Source organism: Dreissena polymorpha, chromosome 6, assembly GCF_020536995.1.
Source record: "Dreissena polymorpha isolate Duluth1 chromosome 6, UMN_Dpol_1.0, whole genome shotgun sequence".
In the NCBI taxonomy this organism is placed as follows: Eukaryota; Metazoa; Mollusca; class Bivalvia; order Myida; family Dreissenidae; genus Dreissena; species Dreissena polymorpha.
This window is the reverse complement of record NC_068360.1, coordinates 88,640,212-88,662,809: the sequence shown is the minus strand read 5'-3', so window position 1 is coordinate 88,662,809 and position 22,598 is coordinate 88,640,212. Positions and strand designations below refer to the sequence as shown.

Genomic DNA, 22,598 nt, shown 5'->3' with positions numbered 1-22,598 from the left:
CGCGATCATTGAGATAACTTAACACGAAGAGAACAAAGAAAACTTATACGCCACCACTGAGAGAACTGAACAATGAGAGAACAAAGAGAATTTATGCGCGATTATCGAGAGAAATTAAGACACTCATTGAGAGAACTGAACAATGAGAGAATATAGAGAACTTATACACGATTATTGTGAGAAATAAGGACGCAACCACTGACAGAACTTAACACGCAATCACAGAGACAAATTAAAACGCCGTCAATGTGGGAACTTAACACTGAGAGAACTTTACGAACTTATACACGATAACTGAGAGAACTTAAGACGCGATTATTAAGAGAACTAAACACTGAGAGAACTTAGAGAACTTATACGCGATCATTGAGAGAACTTAATACAAAGAAAACAAAGAAAACTTATACGCGACCACTGAGAGAACTGAACAATTACAAAACATAGAGAACTTATGCGCAATTATTGAGAAAAATTAAGACGCGAACATTGAGAGAACTGAACAATGAAAGAACATAGAGAACTTATACGCGATAATTGAGAGAAATTAGGACGCGATCACTGACAGAACTTAACAGGCGATCACAGAGACAAATTAAAACGCGGGCAATGAGAGAACTTAAAACTGAGAGAACTTAGCGCACTTATACACGATAACTGAGAGAACTTAAGACGCGATCATTAAGAGAACTAAACACTGAGAGAACTTAAGAGAACTTTAACGCGTTCATTGAGAGAACTTACCATGAAAAGAACAAAGAAAACTTATATGCGACCACTGAGAGAACAAAACAATGAGAGAACATAGAGAATTTATGCGGGATTATTGAGAAAAATTAAGACACGATCATTGAGAGAACTGAACAATGTGAGAACATAGAGAACTTATACGCAATTATTGAGAGAAATTAAGACGCGATCATTGAGAGAACTGAGCAATGAGAGAATATAGAGAACTTATACGCGATTATTGTGAGAAATAAGGACGCGACCACTGACAGAACTTAACAGGCGATCAAAGAGACAAATTAAAACGCGGGCAATGAGAGAACTTAACACTGAGAGAACTTAGCGCACTTATACACGATAACTGAGAGAACTTAAGACGCGATCATTAAGAGAACTTAACACTTAGAGAACTGAAGAGAACTTTAACGCGATCATTGAGATAACTTACCACGAAAAGAACAAAGAAAACTTATACGTGACCACTGAGAGAACAGAACAATGAGAGAACATAGAGAATTTATGCGCGATTATTGAGAAAAATTAAGACACGATCATTGAGAGAACTGAACAATGAGAGAACATAGAGAACTTATGCGCAATTATTGAGAAATTAAGATGCGATCATTGAGAGAACTGAACAATGAGAGAATATAGAGAACTAATACGCGATTATTGAGAGAAATTAGGTTGGAACTTAGTTAGAACTTAACAGGCGATTACAGAGACAAATTAACACACGGTCAATGAGAGAACCTAACACTGAGAGAACTTGGCGCACTTATACACGATGACTGAGAGAACTTAAGACGCGATCAATAAGAGAACTAAAAACTGAGAGAACTTAGAGAACTTATACGCGATCATTGAGATAACTTAACACGAAGAGAACAAAGAAAACTTATACGCCACCACTGAGAGAACTGAACAATGAGAGAACATAGAGAACTTATGCGCGATTATTGAGAGAAATTAAGACACGATCATTGAGAGAACTGAAAAATGAGAGAATATAGAGAACTTATACACGATTATTGTGAGAAATAAGGACGCGACCACTGACAGAACTTAACACGCGATCACAGAGACAAATTAAAACGCCGTCAATGAGGAAACTTAACACTGAGAGAACTTTAGGAACTTATACACGATAACTGAGAGAACTTAAGACGCGATTATTAAGAGAACTAAACACTTAGAGAACTTAGAGAACTTATACGCGATCATTGAGAGAACTTAACACGAAGACAACAAAGAAAACGTATACGCAACCACTGAGAGAACTGAACAATTACAGAACATAGAGAACTTATGCGCGATTATTGAGAGAAATTATGACGCGATCATTGAGAGAACTGAACAATGAGAGAACATAGAGAACTTATGCGCGATTATTGAGAGAAATTAAGACACGATCATTGAGAGAACTGAACAATGAGAGAACATAGAGAACTTATGCACGATTATTGAGAAATTAAGATGCGATCATTGAGAGAACTGAACAATGAGAGAATATAGAGAACTAATACGCGATTATTGAGAGAAATTAGGTTGGAACTTAGTTAGAACTTAACAAGCGATTACAGAGACAAATTAACACACGGTCAATGAGAGAACCTAACACTGAGAGAACTTAGCGCACTTATACACAATGACTGAGAGAACTTAAGACGCGATCATTAAGAGAACTAAAAACTGAGAGAACTTAGAGAACTTATACGCGATCATTGAGATAACTTAACACGAAGAGAACAAAGAAAACTTATACGCCACCACTGAGAGAACTGAACAATGAGAGAACATAGAGAACTTATGCGCGATTATTGAGAGAAATTAAGACACGATCATTGAGAGAACTGAACAATGAGAGAATATAGAGAACTTATACACGATTATTGTGAGAAATAAGGATGCGACCACTGACAGAACTTAACACGCGATCACAGAGACAAATTAAAACGCCGTCAATGAGGGAACTTAACACTGAGAGAACTTTACGAACTTATACACGATAACTGAGAGAACTTAAGACGCAATTATTAAGAGAACTAAACACTGAGAGAACTTAGAGAACTTATACGCGATCATTGAGAGAACTTAACACGAAGACAACAAAGAAAACTTATATGCGACCACTGAGAGAACAAAACAATGAGAGAACATAGAGAATTTATGCGCGATTATTGAGAAAAATTAAAACACGATAATTGACAGAACTGAACAATGAGAGAACATAGAGAACTTATACGCGATTATTGAGAGAAATTAAGACGCGATCATTGAGAGAACTGAACAATGAGAGAATATAGAGAACTTATATGCAATTATTGTGAGAAATAAGGACGCGACCACTGACAGAACTTAACAGGCCATCACAGAGACAAATTAAAACGCGTGCAATGAGAGAACTTAACACTGAGAAAACTTAGCGCACTTATACACGATAACTGAGAGAACTTAAGACGCGATCATTAAGAGAACTAAACACTGAGAGAACTTAAGAGAACTAATATGCGATCATTGAGAGAACTTACCACGAAAAGAACAAAGAAAACTTATACGCGACCACTGAGAGAACAGAACAATGAGAGAACATAGAGAATTTATGCGCGATTATTGAGAAAAATTAAGATACGATCATTGAAAGAACTGAACAATGAGAGAATATAGAGAACTTATGCGCGATTATTGAGAGAAATTAAGACGCGATCATTGAGAGAACTGAACAATGAGAGAATATAGAGAACTTATATGCGATTATTGAGAGAAATAAGGACGTGACCACTGACAGAACTTAACACGCGATCACAGAGACAAATAAAACGCCCTCAATGAGGGAACTTAAAACTGAGAGAACTTTACGAACTTAAACACGATAGCTGAGAGAACTTAAGACGCGATTATTAAGAGAACTAAACACTGAGAGAACTTAGAGAACTTATACGCGATCATTGAGAGAACTTAACACGAAGACAACAAAGAAAACTTATACGCCACCACTGAGAGAACTGAACAATGAGAGAACATAGAGAACTTATGCGCGATTATTGAGAGAAATTAAGACGCGATCATTGAGAGAACTGAACAATGAGAGAATATAAAGAACTAATACGCGATTATTGAGAGAAATAAGGACGCGACCACCGACAGAACTTAACAGGCGATCACAGAGACAAATTAAAACGCCGTCAATGAGGGAACTTAACACTGAGAGAACTTTACGAACTTATACACGATAACTGAGAGAACTTAAGACGCGATTATTAAGAGAACTAAACACTGAGAGAACTTAGAGAACTTATACGCGATCATTGAGAGAACTTAACACAAAGAAAACTTATACGCAACCACTGAGAGAACTGAACAATTACAGAACATAGAGAACTTATGCGCGATTATTGAGAAAAATTATGACGCGATCATTGAGAGAACTGAAAAATGAGAGAACATAGAGAACTTATACCCGATTATTGAGAGAAATTAGGATGCGACCATTGACAAAACTTAACACATGATCACAGAGACAAATTAATACGAGATCATTGAGAGAACTGAACAATGAGAGAGTATAGAGAACTTATACGCGATTATTGAGAGAAATTAGGTTGGAACTTAGTTAGAACTTAACACGCGATTACAGAGACAAATTAACACACGGTCAATGAGAGACCCTAACACTGAGAGAACTTAGCGCACTTATACACGATAACTGAGAGAACTTAAGACGCGATCATTAAGAGAACTAAAAACTGAGAGAACTTCGAGAACTTATACGCGATCATTGAGATAACTGAACACGAAGAGAACAAAGAAAACTTATACGCCACCACTGAGAGAACTGAACAATGAGAGAACATAGAGAACTTATGCGCGATTATTGAGAGAAATTAAGACACGATCATTGAGAGAACTGAACAATGAGAGAATATAGAGAACTTATATGCGATTATTGTGAGAAATAAGGACGCGACCACTGACAGAACTTAACAGGCGATCACAGAGACAAATTAAAACGCGGGCAATGAGAGAACTTAACACTGAGAGAACTTAGCGCACTTATACACGATAACTGAGAGAACTTAAGACGCGATCATTAAGAGAACTAAACACTGAGAGAACTTAAGAGAACTTATACGCGATCATTGAGAGAACTTACCACGAAAAGAACAAAGAAAACTTATACGTGACAACTGAGAGAACAGAACAATGAGAGAACATAGAGAATTTATGCGCGATTATTGAGAAAAATTAAGACACGATCATTGACATAACTGAACAATGAGAGAACAGAGAAAACTTATGCGCGATTATTGAGAGAAATTTAGACGCGATCATTGAGAGAACTGAACAATGAGAGAATATAGAGAACTTATACGCGATTATTGAGAGAAATAAGGACGCACCCACTGACAGAACTTAACACGCGATCACAGAGACAAATTAAAACGCCGTCAATGAGGGAACTTAACACTGAGAAAACTTTACGAACTTATACACGATAACTGAGAGAACTTAAGACGCGATTATTAAGAGAACTAAACACTGAGAGAACTTAGAGAACTTATACGCGATCATTGAGAGAACTTAACACAAAGACAACAAAGAAAACCTATACGCGACCGCTGAGAGAACTGAACAATTACAGAACATAGAGAACTTATGCGTGATTATTGAGAGAAATTAAGACGCGATCATTGAGAGAACTGAACAATGAGAGAACATAGAGAACTTATACGCGATCATTGAGAGAAATTAGTACGCGATTACTGACTTAAATTAACACGCGATCACAGAGACAAATTAAAACGCGGTGAATAAGAGAACTTAACACTGAGAGAACTTAGCGCACTTACACGTGATAACTGAGAGAACTTAAGACGCGATCATTGAGAGAACTTAGCACTGAGAGAACTTAAAGAACTTATACGCGATCAATGAGAGAACTTAACAATGACAGAACAAAGAAAACTTACACGCGACCACTGAGAGAACTGAACAATTAGAGAACATAAGAGAACTTGTACGCCATTATTGAAAGAAATAAAGATGCGATCATTGAGAGAACTGAACAATGAGAGAACATAGAAAACTTATACGCGATTATAGAGAAAGTAGGTTAGAACTTAGTTAGAACTTAACACGCAATTACAGAGACAAATTAAAACAATTTCAAATAGAGAACTTAACACTGAGAGAACTAAGCGCACTTATACACGATAACTGAGAGAACTTAAGACGCGATCATATAGAGAACTTAACACTGAGAGAACTTAAAGAACTTATACGCGATCATTGAGAGAACTTAACACGAAGAGAACAAAGAAAACTTATACGTGTCCACTGAGAGAACTGGACAATGAGAGAACATAGAGAACTTATGCGCGATGATTGAGAGAAATTAAGACGCGATCATTGAGAGAACTAAACAATGAGAGATCATAGAGAACTTATACGCGATTATTGAGAGAAATTAGGACATGATCACTGACAGAACTTAACACTTGATCACAGAGACAAATTCAAATGCGGTCAATGAGAGAACTTAACACTAAGACAACTTAGAGAACTTATACGCTATTATTGAGAGAAATTAGGTTAGACCTTAGTTAGAACTTAACACGCCATCACAGAGACAAATTAACACACGGTCAATGAGAGAACTTAACACTGAGAGAACTTAGAGAACTTATACGCGATAACTGAGAGAAGTTTATACACTATCATTAAGAGAACTAAACACCGAGAAAACTTAGAGAACTTATACGCGATAACTGAGAGAACTTATGAAGGGATCATTAAGAGAACTAAACACTGAGAGTACTCAGAGAACTTATACGCGATCATTGAGAGAACTTAACACTGAGAGAACTTAAACGCGATTACTGAGAGAAAATAAGACGTGATTAGTGAGAAAAATTAAGACGCTATTTTTGAGAGAACTTAACACTGATAGAACTTAGAGCACTTATATGAGATAAATGAGAGAACTTCAGACGTGATCATTGAGAGAACTTAAGACGCGATGATTGAGAGAATTTAACACTGAGAGAACATAGAGAACTTATAAGCAATTACTGACAGAAAATAAGACGTGATCAGTGAGAAAAATTAATATGCCATCATTGACAGAACTTAACACCTAGAAGTCTATTGTATTTAATAGTCAGTTGTATGTAAAAACAAACATGATTCCCATAAAGCTAATAATTTTTCAAATAATGGACATCAAAGAGAGCTTCAATCCTAATGAATTATCTCAAAATGTCCCAATCAGCAATCTCGTGGTAGCTTTCTTTCTACATGAGAACGTGCACAAGATGATCAGGCTCAGCTCACAGATTCTGGTCTTAGTGAGACAGGATCAGGCTCAGCTCACAGCTACTGGTCTTGGTGAGACAGGATCAGGCTCAGCTCACAGATACTGGTCTTAGTGAGACAGGATCAGGCTCAGCTCATAGCTACTGGTCTTGGTGAGACAGGATCATGTTCAATCAATTCAACTTGTCAGCTGCATTTCTGAATTAAACATCTAAACATGTGAACATGGATATGACAGAAAGACACCTGAAATAATAGGTCATACATTATGTCCCTAAAACAGCAAATAAGGCAGTCGCCGTGGTGTAATAGATATAGTGTCCGCCTAGTGGCCGGGAATTATGGGTACAATCCCCACTGTTGGAGCGTTCTTTAAATCTCCCCCAAAAGACACCAAGTACTGGTTCTAGGCCCAGGAAACAAACTCTTAGAGCCTTTCAATAAGCCTGAGGCTTTCAATGCAATCGAGCTAAAATAAATATGTTTAAACTAATCATTTAAAGTCTCTTCATCAACATAACAAATGTCAACAATATTTTTACTGCAATTCTTTTCAACACTCAAACTGTTATGGCAATAACCCATGTATCATGAACAAATTTAAATGATTTCCTATTAAATAACAGATTTAAAGTCTAAAACAAAAATTAAAAGTCTAAAAATCTTTCTTGCATTATTTACCAGACATTGAATGATAGTCCAGTTAAAGTTATTTTATGGTCAAATTTTAAGTTTGCAATTGCCTAGGTATGAACATGTATAATACAGCACCATCATCATGCATCAACTGCAGCAGCATTTGACTGTCATCATCAGCAGCATCACCACCTGACACCAACTGCAGCAGCAGGGTGTATGTAATCATCAGCAGCAGCATCACCAGGCACAAACTGCAGCAGCATTTGGCTGTTATCATCAGCAGCAGCATCACCAGGCAGCAACTGCAGCAGCAGAATTTGGCCGTCATCATAAGAAGCACAACCACTCTCTGAGCCATATCCTAAGCATAAGGCAGGTCAATAAGGATTTTCCTGCCTACGGTAAATTGATAGCTTTATTCTAATCACAGAGTTTTGTCAAACATGCAATTTAATAAATATCTCCTGCTCTGCTTTGTCACCATTGTCTTCAAATGCACTTAGATAAGAGTGCGGATCATTGGGGATCTCTTTGACATTTAAACTTCATGTCAATAACATTTTTTATGTTGCAATTAAAATGGCTTGAGAAATGTGGAAAAAGTTTGCTCCACAAAGCTTGCACCCAATGTGACCTACTAACATAAGTGGGTGGGTTCCATATATTTATGAAAGTTGATAGAGACTGCCAAACAGTGCATCAATATTATTCATATACAACTGCTTTCAAAACTACTAACTAAGTACAAAAAATGTAATTAACAAAATTAACTACATGAATGTGTGCAAAATGCAATGATAATGACCAGCATTAATTTTGGCTTCTGAATATATTACAGCCTTTGATGTTTGACCAATTATTGTGTGCCTGTACTGTCATGAATAAAGCATTTTGTTTTCAATTAATTGCTTGTCAGTTATTGGACCAATTTGAGAAGTTCTTTACCATATTGAGACCCAATTCAAGCATCAGACTACGTTGTTTTGACAAGTACAATAACAAATATTGGTGAGAGGGGGCAGATAGAAGTTACCCATCCCAAGAATGGCACGTTAAAAACTAGAGCGTCTGAAAACAATCTAGGGTAAGGCTCTGGCATTATATACAGTTATTGTTAATACAGGGAAACTTAAAATGAATTAATATTCAATAAAACTATATAAAATGATGCATTAAAATTTCATGTGAACAAGGGCTGTTTGTAAAACATGCATGCCCCCCATATGGGCTGTCTGTTGTAGTGGCAGCCATTGTGTGAATACGATTTTTGTCACTGTGACCTTAACCTTTGACCTAGTGACCTGAAAATCAATAGGGGTCATCTGCGAGTCACAATCAATGTACCTATGAAGTGTCATGATCCTAGGCAAAAGCGTTCTTGAGTTATCATCCGATAATCACTTTACTATTTCGGGTCACCGTGACCTTGACCTTTGACCTTGTGACCTCAAAATCAATAGGGGTCATCTGCAAGTCATGATCAATCTACCTATGAAGTTTCATGATCCTAGGCGTATGCGTTCTAGAGTTATCATCCGAAAACCATTTTACTATTTCAAGTCACCGTGACCTTGACCTTTTACCTAGTGACCTCAATATCAATAGGGGTCATCTGCGAGTTATGATCAATCTACCCATGAAGTTTCATGATCCTAGGCGTATGCATTCTTAAGTTATCATCAGGAAACCATTTTACTATTTCGGGTCACCGTGACCTTGACCTTTGACCTTGTGACCTCAAAATCAATAGGGGTCATCTGCAAGTCATGATCAATCTACACATGAAGTTTCATGATCCTAGGCATATGCGTTCTTGAGTTATCATTCAAAAACCATTTTACTATTTCGGGTCACCGTGACCTTGACCTTTGACCTAGTGACCTCAAAATCAATAGGGGTCATCTGCGAGTCATGATCAATGTACCTATGAAGTTTCATGATCCTAGGCCCAAGCGTTCTTGAGTTATCGTTTGACAACCACCTGGTGGAGGGACCGACAGACAGACCGATAGACCGACAGACCGACATGAGCAAAGCAATATACCCCCTCTTCTTTGAAGGGGGGCATAAAAATGTGACTTCTATAGTGTTCGATCACAAGGTTTCTCTCTATATAGTCACATAAGGAAAACTGCCTCACCCCCTGGCAGCCATGTTTATTGACCCATCGGGACCATTTGCAAACTCATCTGAGATATATATAAAACAAATCTATTCACCAAGTTTCATGATGATTGGGCAAGCAAAAAATGTAACTTCTAGAGTGTTCACAAGCTTTTTTTTACTATATAAATATAAGAAAACTGCCCCCCCCCCGGCAGCCATGTTATTCAACTGACCGGAACCATTTTCCAACTCAACTCTCGTATCAAGGAAACAAATGTTCTGACCAAATTTCATGAAAATTGGGCAAAAAATGTGACTTCTAGAGTGTTCACATGTTTTCACTATATACATATAGAGAAATATGCCCCGCCCACTGGCGGCCATGTTTTTTCACCGATCTGGACCATTTTCGAACTCGTCCGACATATCAATAATACCAATGTTTTGATTAACTTTCATGGTGATTGGGCAAAAATTGTGACTATTAGAGTGTTAACAAGGTTTCTCTATAGCCATATTTGGAAAACTTCCCCGCCCGCTGGCGGCCATGTTTTTCAATGGACCAGAACCACTTTTGAACTCAAACAACATATCATTAACACAGACATATAGACAAAGTTACATGAAGATTAGGCATTAAATGTGACTTCTACAGTGTTTACAAGCTTTTTCTTTTTTTTTTACCTAGTGACCTAGGTTTTGACCCAACATGACCCAGTTTCAAACTCGATCGAGATTTCATTGGGACAAATCTTCTGACCAAGTTTCATGAAGATCGGACAATAAATGTGGCCTCTAGAGTGTTTACGAACAAATGTGGACGGACGGACGACGGACAAAGACCAGTCACAAAAGCTCACCTGAGCAATCAAGTGAGCTTAAAACAAGACCTGTCACCATAGGACAACATATGCCCCCTATAAACGCTTTGATAGAAGTTATAGCATTTTTCTAATCCTAAACGCAGATTTCGAAACCTAAACGCGGACCCTTAGTTCAAGGTAAAGGTCACAGGGGTCAAAATTTGTGTGCGTATGGAAAAGCCTTGTCCATATAAACATGCATACCAAATATGAAGGTTATATCTCAAGGGACATAGAAGTTATGAGCATTTTTCGAAACCTAAACGCAGATTTCAAAACCTAAACACGGACCCTAACTTCAAGGTAAAGGTCACAAGGGTAAAAAATTGTGTGCATATGGAAATGCCTTGTCCATATACACATGCATACCAAATATGAAGGTTATATCTCAAGGGACATAGAAGTTATGAGCATTTTTCGAATCCTAAACGCAGATTTTAAAACCTTAACACGGACCCGAAGTTCAAGGTCAAGGTCACAGGGGTTAAAAATTGTGTGCGTAAGGAAAGGCCTTGTCCATATACACATGCATACCAAATATGAAGGTTATATCTCAAGGGACATAGAAGTTATGAGCATTTTTCGAAACCTAAACGCAGATTTTGAAACCTAAACGCAGACCCTAAGTTCAACGTCAAGGTCACAGGGGTAAAACTTTTTGTGCTTATGGAAAGGCCTTGTCCATATACACATGCATACCAAATATGAAGGTTATATCTCAAGGGACATAGAAGTTATGAGCATTTTTCGAATCCTAAACGCAGATTTTAAAACCTAAACGCGGACCCTAAGTTCAAGGTCAAGGTCACAGGGCTAAAAAAATGTGTGCGTAAGGAAAGGCCTTGTCCACATACACATGCATACCAAATATGAAGGTTATATCTCAAGGGACATAGAAGTTATGAGCATTTTTGGAAACCTAAATGCAAAGTGTGACGGAAAGACGGACAGACAAACAGACGGACGGACAGTCCGATCACTAAATGCCCCCTTTTCTTCGAAAGGGGGCATAAGAACATCTAACCTTGAATACCAATTAACACATAAATGAAACACAACTACACTGTATTATTATGAAAACATTAATAATATAAGGGGAGTAACTACTGTATTCTTAAATGCAATATTAAGAGTTGTCTCACATGTTACATGACCTTAATTCATGATTGTTTGCAAGCCTTTTTACTATATAAATATAAGGAAAACTGCCACGTCCCCCTGGCAACAATGTATTTCAACAGACCGGAACCATTTTCAAACATAACTCGCGTATCTAGGAAACAAAAGTTCTGACAAAATTTCATGAAAATTGGGCAAAAAATGTGACTTCTAGAGTGTTGACATGTTTTCACTATATACATATAGAGAAAAATGCACCGCCCACTGGCGGCCATGTTTTTTCACTGATCTGGACCATTTTCGAACCTGTCTGAGAAATCAACAAGAGGGCCATGATGGCCCTGTATTGCTCCACTGCTGAAAAAAGGCTGAAACAAATATTCTCTGCATGTGCAAATACTTAAATATAGGCCCTATTTAAGCACATGTACACTTTTGTGACCCCCTGGGCTAGGTCAAATTTAACCCCAGGGGCATAATTTGAGCAAACTTTGTAGAGGACTACTATATCTCACTACATGTACATACAAAATATGGTAGCCCTAGGTCCTAGAGTTAAGGACAAGACTATTTTTAAAGTTTTCACAAAATAAGCAAGATATAAGCGTATATATTGTTCAATTTTGTGACCCGCGGTCAGGGTCAAATTTGATCCAAAGGACATAATTTGAACAAACTTGGTAGAAGACTATAAGATGTTACTGCATACCAAATTTGGTAGCCATAGTCTGAATGGTTTTCAACAAGAAGATTTTTAAAGATTTCACAAAATAGGCGCTTTATAAGCGCTTATTCAATTTTGTGACCCCCAGGGCAGGGTCAAAGTTGACCCCAGAGGCATTATTTGAACAAATTTGGTAGAGATATATTAGATGTCACTACATACCAAATTTGGTAGCCCTAGGCCCAATGGTTATGGACATTAAGATTTTAAAGTTTTCACAAAATAGGCCCCATATAAGTGTATGTTCAGTTTTGTGACCCCCCGGGCGGGGTCAAATTTGACCCCAGTGGTATAATTTGAACAAACTTGGTAGAGAACTATTAGATGTCACTACATACCAAATTTGGTAGCCCTATGCCTTTTGGTTAAGGTCAAGAGAATTTTAAAGTTTTCACAAAATAGGCACAATATAAGCATATAATCGATTTTGTGGCCCCCAGGGCAGGGTCAAATTTGACTCCTGGGGCATAATTTGAACAAACTAAGTGTAGGACTATACAATGTCACTACATACCAAGTTGTGTAGCCCTAGGCCTAATGGTTATGGACAAGAATTGTTTTAAAGTTTTCACAAAATAGGCATTATATAAGCATATGTTCAATTTTGTGATCCCCGGGGGAGGTTCAAATTTGACCCCAGGGATAAAATTTGAACAAATTTGGTAGAGACTATAAGATGTCACTACATACCAAATTTGATAGACCTAGGCTGGATGATTATGGACAGAAAGATTATTGAAGTTTTCATAAAATAGGCCTTATATAAGCATATTTTAAATTTTGTGATCCCCCGGGGCAGGGGCAATTTTGACCCCAGGGACATAATTTGAACAAACTTGGTAGAGGACTATAAGATTTCACTACATACCAAATTTGGTAGCCCTAGGCCTAAAGTTTATGGACAGGAAGAGTTTAAAGTTTTCACAAAATAGGCCTTATATAAGCGTATGTTCAATTTTGTGACCCTCGGGGCATAATTTGAACCCAGGGGCATAATTTGAACAATTTAACTTGGTAGAGAACTTTAAGATGTCACTACATACCAAATTTGGTAGCCCTAGACCCAATGGTTATGGATAGAAAGTTTTTAAAGTTTTCACAAAATAAGCCCTTTATAAGCATATATTCAATTTTGTGAATCCCGGGGCAGTTTCAAATTTGACACCAGGGGCATAATTTGAACAAACTAAGAAGAGAACTATAACATGTCACTACATAACAAATTTGTTAGCCCTATGCCATACAGTTATGGACAATAATATTTTTGAAAGTTTTCCCACAATAGGCATAGAAGCATATGTTTAATTTTGTTACCCTTGGGGCAGCGTCAAACTTGACCCCAGGGGCATAATTTGAAAAAACTTGGTAGAGGACTATCAGATGCCACTACATACCAAATTTGGTAGCCCTAAGCCAAATGTTTATGGACAAGAAGTTTTTAAAGTTTTCAAAAAATAAGACCTTTACAATAATATATTCAATTTTGTGACCCCTGGGCAGTTTCAAATTTGACCCCAGAGGCATAATTTGAACAAACTAAGAAGAGAACTATTACATGTCACTACATACCAAATTTGGTAGCCCTATGCCATACAGTTATGGAAAAGAATATTTTAAAAGTTTTCACAAAATAGGCCTTATATAAGCATATGTTCAATTTTGTGACCCTCGGGGCAGGGTCAAACTTGACCCCAGGGGCATAATTTGAAAAAACTTGGTAGAGGACTATAAGATGTCACTACATACCAAATTTGGTAGCCCTAGACCCAATGGTTATGGACAGAAAGATTTTTAAAGTTTTCACAAAATAGACCCTATATAAGCATATCTTCAATTTTGTGACTCCTAGGGCAGGGTCAAATTTGACCCCAAGGGCATAATTTGAAGAAATTTGGTAGAGGACTTTAAGATGTCTCTACATACCAAATTTATTAGCTCTAGGCCCAATGGTTATGGACAAGTAGATTTTTAATGTTTTCACAAAATAGGCCTTATATAAGCAGATGTTCAATTTTGTGACCCCCGGGACAGGGTCAAATTCGGCCCCAGGGGCATAATTTGGAGAAATTTGGTAGAGGACTATTAGATGTCTCTACATACCAAATTTGATAGCCCAAGGCCCAATGGTTATGGACGAGTAGATTTGAAAGTTTTCACAAAATAGGCCTTATATAAGCATATGTTCAATTTGTGACCCTGGGGCAGGGTCAAATTTGACCCCAGGGGCATAATTTGAAGAAATTTGGTAGAGGACTATTAGATGTCTCTACATTAAGGGTGTCACGTTTACAGATTTTTCTAAACGTTTAAACGAAATGAAATAAACAAAACGTTACCGTTTAAACGGTATCCCTATATCCGTTTAAAAAGCATCAGTACCATCGCATTTCCAAACCGAAAAAAGTATTTTATTTCCGGAAGTAATATTCAGTGCATATCCCATTCGCGCAATGACGTCATATTAAAACCATAAAATATTATAAAACAGAGCATCCGAATCACCACATTTGTATTCTATAAAAACAATTAAAAGAACGTCAAAAATAATGTAAAATCAATGAAAAATACTGTTTCCAAAAACGACACTCCGAAACAAATGCACGTATTTTGCATATGAAATACAATGTGTATATCGTTTGACCGCAGAAAATGAAAAACCAGTTAACTAGCAAAAACGTAATAAATATATAATTCGGTTAAAATATTGCTTTTCAACATGCTACCGCAGTGTTTGACTTGGCTAATCAATCTCTTAAAATATTTCAAGATGGCGGCATATGCACTGTTTCGTTGCCAAGTTGTAAGATTTTCGGAAAGTAACGAAGATTTTGCGTTAGTTTCCATTCATGTCTGTGCCATCCGCTAACCAATCAGAAATAAATTATTGCCGAATTCAGTAGCCCGGATTTACCACAAGTACCCGGTTTCGCAGTTTGTCATCGATATACTTCGTACAGCTACATGTAGTCGGCTACGTTATTTGCACCCTAATATTTATTATATTGATATTGGCTGTTGTTTAAACGTTTACTGTTTTGGTAAACGTCTTTCAGCAAAACATGAAACGCGACTGTTTAAACGTTTAAACGTGACACCCTTACTCTACATACCAAATTTGATAGACCTAGGCCCAATGGTTATGGACGAAAAGATTTTTAAAGTTTTCACAAAATAGGCCTTATATAAGCAGATGTTTAATTTTGTGACCCCCGGGGCAGTGTCAAATTTGACCCCAGGGGCAAAATTTGAAGAAATTTGGTAGAGGACTATTAGATGTCTCTACAAACCAAATTTGATAGCCCTAGGCCCAATGGTTATGGACGAGAAGATATTTGAAAGTTTTCACAAAATAGTCCTTATATAAGCAGATGTTCAATTTTGTGACCCCCGGGGCAGGGTCAAATTTGACCCCAGGGGCATAATTTGAAGAAATTCAGTAGAGGACTATTAGTTGTCTCTACATACCAAATTTGAGAGCCCTTAGGCCCAATGATTATGGAGGAGAAGATTTTGAAGGTTTTCACAAAATAGGCCTTATATAAGCAAATTTTCATTTTTGTGACCCCCGGGGCAGGGTCAAATTTGACCCCAGGGGCATAATTTAAACAAATTTGAAAAAGGTTCACACCAGGAACATTCCTGTGAAATTCCATCAGAATTGGACCAGTAGTTTTGGAGAAGAAGATGATTTAAGGAAAAGTTAACGCACGCACGCACGACGGACACAGGACCATGACATAAGCCCCACTGGACTCTGGCCAGTGAAGCTAATAAAACCAATGTTTTGACCAACTTTTATGATGATTGGGCAAAAATTGTGACTTCCAGAGTGTTTACAAGGTTTCTCTATAGCCAAATAAGGAAAACTGCCCCGCCCACTGGCGGCCATGTTTTTCAACAAACCGGAACCACTTTTGACAAACATTTTGACAAAGTAACATGAAGATTGGGCATGAAATGTGACTTCTACAGTGTTTACAAGTTTTTTGTTTTTTTTACCTACATGTAGTGACCTAGTTTTTGACCCAGAACGACCCAGTTTCGAACTCGACCGAGATTTCATTGGGACGAAGCTTCTGACCAAGTTTCATGAAGATCGGACAATAAATGTGGCCTCTAGAGTGTTTACGAACAAATGTTAACGGACAGACGGACGACAGACAAAGACCGGTCACAAAAGCTCACCTGAGCAATCAGGTGAGCTAAAAAGTTATGGCCAATGTTAAAGTTTTCGGACGGACAGACGCCATAAATTTGACATTTGACCTTGAAGGATGACCTTGACCTTTACTACTCAAAATGTGCAGCTCCATGAGATACACATGCATGCGAAATATCAAGTTGCTATCTTCAATAGTGAAAAAGTTATGGCCAATGTTAAAGTTTTTTTCGGACGGACGGACAGACTGACTGACATACTGACGGACAGTTCAACTGCGTTATGCCACTATACCGGGGGAATCAAAAGATATACAGCGTTGATTGTGGTTGGATTTGGTGAAAGGCAAAGAGTTCAATGAATGAGATCAAAGATAGCGAATGTCTTTTTCTGTGCAGTTCTTAGCTGCGTGACACGCAGTACTGGATGTTACGCAGAGTTTTTGCGGCTTATTTTACATTATTACATATTGCTGGTCATAAACCTATAGATACAAAACAGAAAACCAAAAGAAGAACTGGCCACATGTGAAGTATCCGTACATATTTTAAATATTCATACGCCTGTTCTTCGAACAAACCTGTTTTAGTGGTTTGTCGATTATTTACAGTATTGAGAATCATCGCGCTCATGCTTAATACATTAGTCAATATGGTGGAATAATTCTTGTTAAATAAATTAAAAATATAATTTATCATTTTATTGTTGAAAACACATTAAGAATCTAGTATTGACTTTCCACAATTATATCACTGAACATTTCCATTTAACATATTTCTGGTCTAAAGAAAATTCCACAGTCCAGGTTATATGCCAGATTCTTGAGTCAGATAGACTTCAGCTCTTATCAGCAATAAAATAATGGTCTGGAGCTGTTAATGAGATAACATTCTGAGATTGACCCTTTGGGAAGGTTAACCAGAGAAAGTGATTTATTGCTGCTGACCACAAGTCTTCCAGATAACCCAAACACTTCACCTAGTTCACGCGATAGCGTCTATATTAAATAACGATTATTTCACTGGCCGCGAAGTGACCTGGATACTGGCGCTGGCAATCCTCTGAAAATAAAAGGTGCACGCACAAACTGCATTGATGTCGAGAGTTGAGTGTAAAACTGTTCTATTTTTCAAGCCTTTTCATTAGAGATAAAATTGTTTTATGCAGTAAAAGTGTTACAAAGACGCGTCCATGTTTCCAATGTTCTGGTGGAATTTTGAAATCAGCCAATTGAATAAATGAAGTGTATTCATTCGTATCTAGCCGCAGGAAAATTTATTAGAATTTTATTGGATACTTACAAAGGTCAGGTAAGGTGAAAAGCTGGCTTATACAGCTATGCCAAAAAAGTGTTTGGTTTAATACCGGGGTAAACTAATTGTTTAGTGTTGATAGAAACAGGATTTCACCCGATTGATAAATGTAAACATTGGATCTAAAAAAGTCTAGTTAAAAAAAGAATAAAATTAAAGAAAAACAAGTATCGTTGGAAAAGATGGACGCTCCCCAATGATGCGCTTTGTCAATCTATGTGTTAATAACCACATAAAAAATCGATTTTTAGCCTTGGTGACCTTGACCTTGAACCCAGTGACCTCAAACCTCATCAAAAGGTAGAGGTCCAAGCAAGGTACCTACATGCCAAATATGAAAGAGATCTGTAAAGTAGTGAAGGCCCTATGAGAAACTGTAACAAAAGCGTGACGGAAAATCTATTATTAGCCTCAATGACCTTGACCTTGAAACCAGTGACCTCCTACCTCATCAAAAGGTAGAGGTCCATGCAAGGTACCTACATGCCAAATATAAAAGAGATCGGTAAAGTATTGAAGGCGCTGTGAGAAACGGTAACAAAAGTGAGACAGAAGGAAGGAAGGAAGGAAGGAAGGAAGGAAGGAAGGAAGGAAGGAAGGAAGGAAGGAAGGAAGGAAGGAAGGAAGGAAGGAAGGAAGGAAGGAAGGAAGGAAGGAAGGAAGGAAGGAAGGAAGGAAGGAAGGAAGGAAGGAAGGAAGGAAGGAAGGAAGGAAGGAAGGAAGGAAGGAAGGAAGGAAGGAAGGAAGGAAGGAAGGAAGGAAGGAAGGAAGGAAGGAAGGAAGGAAGGAAGGAAGGAAGGAAGGAAGGAAGGAAGGAAGGAAGGAAGGAAGGAAGGAAGGAAGGAAGGAAGGAAGGAAGGAAGGACAAACTGGCAACTATATGCTCCGCCGAAATTTTATTTCGCGGAGCATAAAAGTAACCCACAACTGGGCTTGAACCACTGACCCCTGGAGTAAAAGTCAAACACTGACCACTAGGCCATCCGTGCTCATACTATGATGGTTTTATTTTATACTTTATATAAGCAATCCTCGTAGTGTCTCTAAATATTATAGGTTCTTAATTAGTAAAAAGATGCATATAATGAATATTTTAGAGCATGGGAAATGTTCCAATGATAATTTTATTATTATATTTCAGATTTTTTTATCAGATATCAGTTAAATTGTTTGAAATTCATGTTTTTCCCCTTAGGTGAAGACAACAGTTTCAGTGATATTTTTTTTTCAGAATTCAACTATATAATATAAATGTATTTTTATTTTTTGTTTTCAGAAATCAGTTAAACTAATAATACTTAATGTATTTTCCTTTAAGATGGAAAGTGTTTCAATGATATTATTTTTTCAGAAATCAGCTGTATAATCAATGTATTTTATTGCATTTATTCTTAGGTGACAGCAGTTCCAATAATTATTTTATTTTCCTTCTACAGATATTACACGTGCCCACTTCAAGAAAGCTGTGGAAGAAAGTACTGACATCCCATTTGTATGTATACCTTGTGAAGAACAGGTCGCTTTACAAGAGGATGTCACTGCAGAATGAGAGAAGGAGGTCATGGGCACCCAGTTCGACAACGATGATCATGTGGACCCTCTAAACGTGTCCGTGAACTACAATGAACCAGAACCCAAACCTCATTGACAAATAATGAAAATGAAGCAATGATAAACCTCCTTTCTCTATTAATGCGCTTGATTGATCACTGATTAAATTAACATTGATAATTCAATCAGTGACTAATCAATTATATCAATAGAGGTGTTAAAAGAAGCAGATTTATCCCCCAAGTCTGAAATATACTGTGAGGAGAAAAGACTAAGGTATTAGTAGGAGAAAAGACTAGGGGGAGAAATGTCCAAGGATGAGTAAAGACCAGGGGGAAGAAATTACCAGACACCAATGTTCAGTATTACTGTTTCCTCACAAATAGCAAATAACTCCAACGAAAATGTGCGAATCTGACAAAAAATGTTTTTTTTATTTTGTCAATTTACCAAAACGTCAAAAGATCCCTTTACTAATAATATGCAACTTTTCAATTGTATGTATGTATTTTTTATAAAATGTTTAGCATAATAAATAAATTTTCCAAATTCGGATTAAAAAGCCAGTGTGATCACAATCAATCAAGTAATGCCAATATGCTTTACTTACTGTCACAAGAACAATGTTAACATCGATCTTTGAATTCCATGTTTTTTTCTTTCCCGCGTTTTACCATCTCGAGCAGGTCGGGCGTTAGATGATCATGCGACGATAAAGCACAAGCTGAAATGGTCACTACTAATAACGGCCTCAGTTCAAATGGTCTCAATTCATTAAACGCTAGGTATTAGATCGTCGTCATAAATAGGGTCCCGACATTTTTTGCATCATCTTTATCATAGCATTGTGAGTTTTTTTAACATGAACACCCAATATGCACACATGATTTTGTTGCAGTTACTTGCTGTTTGGTAAAGTCTAAGAGATTTAATAACAATGTAATTGGTTATCAATTCGAATAAACTAAAGTATTGTCTGTTTACTTGTTTTGGTTACCCAAACGTTTCAGTTATCTTTAAGTTAATGTGCTTACTCTTTGCTTTGCGCTCTTTGTATACAGGTATCGGGAGGTGCTTACGGACAACTGCTTTTGCGTTAATTTTACAGCCCGGTCAATGTTCACTTTGTTATGTTGACAACAAGGACAATATGGTTCTTCAAATTTTTGACATTCCAGACAATTGTTTATATTATTTTATTTATATTATTTGTATAAAGCCAGTACAATGTTCATACAATATTTTAACAGCCTGTACAATTGTTTCAACATTATTTTGACACCCGGACAATGGTTCCTACGTTATTTTGACAACCGCAGGCCCGTAGCCAGGGTTTTGAAAAGGAGGGTGCGAATTTTCCTATCAACGATTGTTATTGGGCAACGAAGTGGCGAAGGGGGTACGTGCGAAAAGGGGTGTCCCCCTCCTGCAATCGGGGGGGGGGGTGAAGGTTCTTCCCCTAGACAATTTTGAAAATGAAACGTAAAATCCTGCATACTGGTGACTTTTTATCTGTATTTAGAGACTGAAGTTATAACGCATTTTTATATGAAATTTCACTTTCATTGACCATACTCAGTGACTGATCGACATGAATATGATATATATTACACATGTATTCCCCACTACCGTTTTTCGATCAGTCACGGAAATACATAATTTTATACGTTTTTTAACCCGACACTAGTATGCGCCCACACACTGTGTTTACATATGCAACAACACATTTATAGAATGTAAAATCAACAATAAGAACGGTATGAAATATCATTATTTATTGAAATCTTGATAAAATTGGTGTATTTTACCATTCCAAAATTCTACCATTCATAAATCAAGCAAATTAAACTTTGTCTGCTACTATGGATATAGTACCAGAGGCCTAGCATTGCTCTAAACGTGCTAATAGTGTATTGTAAAACAAATACTGATTAACAAAACTGGGTCTTCTCTAATCTGCATCAATACTAAACAGAAATAAAAATGGTATAACTGGTTACTTTTATTGTTTTAAAGTAACATTACTATTCAAAATCAACGAAAATTTCGTACAACTGTTCGTAAAATAAACTTGACCAATTAAAAATCAGTGTTCCTTATGGCAATTGCCGAAATTTTAACGTCAGATGTGGTCTGGTAAAATAGATGTTTGTAGATACAAAAATGCTCGTTTTTATTATTGTTTTGCATATCTATTCATACGACACATGAACACTGAAAAAGTGTTCGTGTGTCATATGAATAGATATATTCGCGGGAATTAATTTTGGCCACAAATAAATAAAAACGAGCATTTTGTATCTACAAAAATCTATGTAATCATACCACATCCAGTGCCGTAGCCAGACCCAAATTTAAGCCGAGGCAGTATCTTAGGTCCTTCTAGGGGGGTCCGGGGGCATGCCCCCATCCCGTTTTTTTTTATACCTAGAACGTCTCTGGTGCGTTTTAAAGGCCATTTAGACTACATTTTATACCTAAATTATTGGAATCGTGGACGCTACATATTACCGTTCGGTATCAATAAAGTTCATTGTCAATTTATATTCTGATACCATAAACGGTGTTTGAAGTGACAATGATATAAAAACTTTACTACAGATAAAATAGTCATATACTTCATTCGAAGTCAGATAGAAGAAAGGAAAAATTGAGACGCAGCTCTCTCATTCAAGCCATAGTATGTATATGGATAATAGAATGTTCTTTACATATTTAGTATTGAAATACTAAAATAAAATAGATCTACCTTATAATATGAAGAAACAGATCTATCAAACATTTTAGCGAATAATGTTTCATGAACATGTTTTATTATTCTTCAACTTTTAATTATCAATCTTATTGAACGCTAATTCAACTCTCCTGTCTCCAGTCGAATCCCACATTTGAAGATTTTTTTCGATCAATTGGAATGTGTTTATGCACAAACATTACAGCGATGCCATTAAGCCATTCCTCTTTCATAGTAGAACGTGTCCACGTTTTAAGCCTTCGAAATGCGCTAAAACTCCGCTCACATGTAAAAGAACCAATACAAAATATTATTTCTTAAGTTAACATCAAATCAGCTTCCGCAAACT

General features: G+C 37.0%; 1 long non-coding RNA gene across 1 annotated transcript; it reads right to left on the bottom strand.

Moving 5' to 3' along the window:
- Nucleotides 1-6,863: 6,863 nt before the first annotated feature.
- On the bottom strand, nt 6,864-20,215 carry LOC127833480 (uncharacterized). Its single transcript, XR_008027436.1, has 3 exons — nt 20,126-20,215; nt 19,467-19,581; nt 6,864-7,982 (listed from the first exon to the last, which is right to left on the bottom strand). It is a non-coding gene; the product is annotated as an uncharacterized LOC127833480 (long non-coding RNA).
- Nucleotides 20,216-22,598: the final 2,383 nt, after the last annotated feature.